Here is a 5,563-nt window from a genome sequence, read left to right on the forward strand (position 1 = left end):
CCGCCGGGCCGGCCCGCACCCTGCCATTGAGACTGAACGGGGATTATTTATTTTTTTAACTTGGCCGCCGGGCCGGGGCGGGCATCGCCCCCGGTACCTCCAGCCGCTACTATTTCCGCGGGCCGTGTTCCAACACTATTCACCCCGGCCAAGAGGCCTATTCCCCGGCCCGCACCCCGCCATTGAGACTGCACGGGAATTATTATTTTTTTATCTCTCAACCTGTCCAAGAGGCCTGCTGCCCGCCGCACTCGCCGCTGGGCCGGCCCGCACCCCGCCATTGAGACTGAACGGGGATTATTATTTTTTTTAACTCGGCCTCCGGGCCGGGGCGGGCTTCGCCCCCCGGTACCTCCAGCCGCTTCTATTTACGCGCGCCGCGTTCCAACATATTCAACCCGGCCAAGAGGCCTATTCCCCGGCCCGCACCCCGCCATTGAGACTGCACGGGAATTATTATTTTTTTATGTCTCAACCTGTCCAAGAGGCCTGCTGCCCGCCGCACTCGCCGCCGGGCCGGCCCGCACCCCGCCATTGAGACTGAACGGGGATTATTATTTTTTTTAACTCGGCCTCCGGGCCGGGGCGGGCTTCGCCCCCGGTACCTCCAGCCGCTTCTATTTACGCGCGCCGCGTTCCAACATATTCACCCCGGCCAAGAGGCCTATTCCCCGGCCCGCACCCCGCCATTGAGACTGCATGGGAATTATTATTTTTTTATCTCTCAACCTGTCCAAGAGGCCTGCTGCCCGCCGCAATCGCCGCCGGGCCGGCCCGCACCCTGCCATTGAGACTGAACGGGAATTATTATTTTTTTATCTCTCAACCTGTCCAAGAGGCCTGCTGCCCGCCGCAATCGCCGCCGGGCCGGCCCGCACCCTGCCATTGAGACTGAACGGGGATTATTTATTTTTTTAACTTGGCCGCCGGGCCGGGGCGGGCATCGCCCCCGGTACATCCAGCCGCTACTATTTCCGCGGGCCGTGTTCCAACACTATTCACCCCGGCCAAGAGGCCTATTCCCCGGCCCGCACCCCGCCATTGAGACTGCACGGGAATTATTATTTTTTTATCTCTCAACCTGTCCAAGAGGCCTGCTGCCCGCCGCACTCGCCGCTGGGCCGGCCCGCACCCCGCCATTGAGACTGAACGGGGATTATTATTTTTTTTAACTCGGCCTCCGGGCCGGGGCGGGCTTCGCCCCCCGGTACCTCCAGCCGCTTCTATTTACGCGCGCCGCGTTCCAACATATTCAACCCGGCCAAGAGGCCTATTCCCCGGCCCGCACCCCGCCATTGAGACTACACGGGAATTATTATTTTTCTATGTCTCAACCTGTCCAAGAGGCCTGCTGCCCGCCGCACTCGCCGCCGGGCCGGCCCGCACCCCGCCATTGAGACTGAACGGGGATTATTATTTTTTTTAACTCGGCCTCCGGGCCGGGGCGGGCTTCGCCCCCGGTACCTCCAGCCGCTTCTATTTACGCGCGCCGCGTTCCAACATATTCACCCCGGCCAAGAGGCCTATTCCCCGGCCCGCACCCCGCCATTGAGACTGCATGGGAATTATTATTTTTTTATCTCTCAACCTGTCCAAGAGGCCTGCTGCCCGCCGCAATCGCCGCCGGGCCGGCCCGCACCCTGCCATTGAGACTGAACGGGATTATTTATTTTTTTAACTTGGCCGCCGGGCCGGGGCGGGCATCGCCCCCGGTACCTCCAGCCGCTACTATTTCCGCGGGCCGTGTTCCAACACTATTCACCCCGGCCAAGAGGCCTATTCCCCGGCCCGCACCCCGCCATTGAGACTGCACGGGAATTATTATTTTTTTATCTCTCAACCTGTCCAAGAGGCCTGCTGCCCGCCGCACTCGCCGCCGGGCCGGCCCGCACCCCGCCATTGAGACTGAACGGGGATTATTATTTTTTTTAACTCGGCCTCCGGGCCGGGGCGGGCTTCGCCCCCGGTACCTCCAGCCGCTTCTATTTACGCGCGCCGCGTTCCAACATATTCACCCCGGCCAAGAGGCCTATTCCCCGGCCCGCACCCCGCCATTGAGACTGCATGGGAATTATTATTTTTTTATCTCTCAACCTGTCCAAGAGGCCTACTGCCCGCCGCAATTGCCGCCGGGCCGGCCCGCACCCTGCCATTGAGACTGAACGGGAATTATTATTTTTTTATCTCTCAACCTGTCCAAGAGGCCTGCTGCCCGCCGCAATCGCCGCCGGGCCGACCCGCACTCTGCCATTGAGACTGAACGGGATTATTTATTTTTTTAACTTGGCCGCCGGGCCGGGGCGGGCATCGCCCCCGGTACCTCCAGCCGCTACTATTTCCGCGGGCCGTGTTCCAACACTATTCACCCCGGCCAAGAGGCCTATTCCCCGGCCCGCACCCCGCCATTGAGACTGCACGGGAATTATTATTTTTTTATCTCTCAACCTGTCCAAGAGGCCTGCTGCCCGCCGCACTCGCCGCCGGGCCGGCCCGCACCCCGCCATTGAGACTGAACGGGGATTATTATTTTTTTTAACTCGGCCTCCGGGCCGGGGCGGGCTTCGCCCCCGGTACCTCCAGCCGCTTCTATTTACGCGCGCCGCGTTCCAACATATTCACCCCGGCCAAGAGGCCTATTCCCCGGCCCGCACCCCGCCATTGAGACTGCATGGGAATTATTATTTTTTTATCTCTCAACCTGTCCAAGAGGCCTACTGCCCGCCGCAATTGCCGCCGGGCCGGCCCGCACCCTGCCATTGAGACTGAACGGGAATTATTATTTTTTTATCTCTCAACCTGTCCAAGAGGCCTGCTGCCCGCCGCAATCGCCGCCGGGCCGGCCCGCACCCTGCCATTGAGACTGAACGGGGATTATTTATTTTTTTAACTTGGCCGCCGGGCCGGGGCGGGCATCGCCCCCGGTACCTCCAGCCGCTACTATTTCCGCGGGCCGTGTTCCAACACTATTCACCCCGGCCAAGAGGCCTATTCCCCGGCCCGCACCCCGCCATTGAGACTGCACGGGAATTATTATTTTTTTATCTCTCAACCTGTCCAAGAGGCCTGCTGCCCGCCGCACTCGCCGCCGGGCCGGCCCGCACCCCGCCATTGAGACTGAACGGGGATTATTATTTTTTTTAACTCGGCCTCCGGGCCGGGGCGGGCTTCGCCCCCGGTACCTCCAGCCGCTTCTATTTACGCGCGCCGCGTTCCAACATATTCACCCCGGCCAAGAGGCCTATTCCCCGGCCCGCACCCCGCCATTGAGACTGCATGGGAATTATTATTTTTTTATCTCTCAACCTGTCCAAGAGGCCTGCTGCCCGCCGCAATCGCCGCCGGGCCGGCCCGCACCCTGCCATTGAGACTGATCGGGATTATTTATTTTTTTAACTTGGCCGCCGGGCCGGGGCGGGCATCGCCCCCGGTACCTCCAGCCGCTACTATTTCCGCGGGCCGTGTTCCAACACTATTCACCCCGGCCAAGAGGCCTATTCCCCGGCCCGCACCCCGCCATTGAGACTGCACGGGAATTATTATTTTTTTATCTCTCAACCTGTCCAAGAGGCCTGCTGCCCGCCGCACTCGCCGCCGGGCCGGCCCGCACCCCGCCATTGAGACTGAACGGGGATTATTATTTTTTTTAACTCGGCCTCTGGGCCGGGGCGGGCTTCGCCCCCGGTACCTCCAGCCGCTTCTATTTACGCGCGCCGCGTTCCAACATATTCACCCCGGCCAAGAGGCCTATTCCCCGGCCCGCACCCCGCCATTGAGACTGCACGGGAATTATTATTTTTTTATCTCTCAACCTGTCCAAGAGGCCTGCTGCCCGCCGCACTCGCCGCCGGGCCGGCCCGCACCCCGCCATTGAGACTGAACGGGGATTATTATTTTTTTTAACTCGGCCTCCGGGCCGAGGCGGGCTTCGCCCCCGGTACCTCCAGCCGCTTCTATTTACGCGCGCCGCGTTCCAACATATTCACCCCGGCCAAGAGGCCTATTCCCCGGCCCGCACCCCGCCATTGAGACTGCACGGGAATTATTATTTTTTTATCTCTCAACCTGTCCAAGAGGCCTGCTGCCCGCCGCACTCGCCGCCGGGCCGGCCCGCACCCCGCCATTGAGACTGAACGGGGATTATTTTTTTTTTTAACTCGGCCTCCGGGCCGGGGCGGGCTTAGCCCCCGGTACCTCCAGCCGCTTCTATTTACGCGCGCCGCGTTCCAACATATTCACCCCGGCCAAGAGGCCTATTCCCCGGCCCGCACCCCGCCATTGAGACTGCACGGGAATTATTATTTTTTTATCTCTCAACCTGTCCAAGAGGCCTGCTGCCCGCCGCACTCGCCGCCGGGCAGGCCCGCACCCCGCCATTGAGACTGAACGGGGATTATTATTTTTTTTAACTCGGCCTCCGGGCCGGGGCGGGCTTCGCCCCCGGTACCTCCAGCCGCTTCTATTTACGCGCGCCGCGTTCCAACATATTCACCCCGGCCAAGAGGCCTCTTCCCCGGCCACACTCGTCCGCCGGGCCGGCCCGCACCCCGCCATTGAGACTGCACGGGAATTATTATTTTTATATCTCTCAACCTGTCCAAGAGGCCTGCTGCCCGCCGCAATCGCCGCCGGGCCGGCCCGCACCCTGCCATTGAGACTGAACGGGGATTATTTATTTTTTTAACTTGGCCGCCGGCCCGGGGCGGGCTTCGCCCCCGGTACCTCCAGCCGCTTCTATTTACGCGCGCCGCGTTCCAACATATTCACCCCGGCCAAGAGGCCTATTCCCCGGCCCGCACCCCGCCATTGAGACTGCATGGGAATTATTATTTTTTTATCTCTCAACCTGTCCAAGAGGCCTTCTGCCCGCCGCAATCGCCGCCGGGCCGGCCCGCACCCTGCCATTGAGACTGAACGGGAATTATTATTTTTTTATCTCTCAACCTGTCCAAGAGGCCTGCTGCCCGCCGCACTCGCCGCCGGGCCGGCCCGCACCCTGCCATTGAGACTGAACGGGGATTATTTATTTTTTTAACTTGGCCGCCGGCCCGGGGCGGGCATCGCCCCCGGTACCTCCAGCCGCTACTATTTCCGCGGGCCGTGTTCCAACACTATTCACCCCGGCCAAGAGGCCTATTCCCCGGCCCGCACCCCGCCATTGAGACTGCACGGGAATTATTATTTTTTTATCTCTCAACCTGTCCAAGAGGCCTGCTGCCCGCCGCACTCGCCGCCGGGCCGGCCCGCACCCTGCCATTGAGACTGAACGGGGATTATTTATTTTTTTAACTTGGCCGCCGGCCCGGGGCGGGCATCGCCCCCGGTACCTCCAGCCGCTACTATTTCCGCGGGCCGTGTTCCAACACTATTCACCCCGGCCAAGAGGCCTATTCCCCGGCCCGCACCCCGCCATTGAGACTGCACGGGAATTATTATTTTTTTATCTCTCAACCTGTCCAAGAGGCCTGCTGCCCGCCGCAATCGCCGCCGGGCCGGCCCGCACCCTGCCATTGAGGCTGAACGGGGATTATTTATTTTTTTAACTTGGCCGCCGGGCCGGGGCGGG

The sequence above is a fragment of the Hippocampus zosterae genome, unplaced genomic scaffold (assembly GCF_025434085.1).
Source record: "Hippocampus zosterae strain Florida unplaced genomic scaffold, ASM2543408v3 HiC_scaffold_33, whole genome shotgun sequence".
NCBI lineage: Eukaryota > Metazoa > Chordata > Actinopteri > Syngnathiformes > Syngnathidae > Hippocampus > Hippocampus zosterae.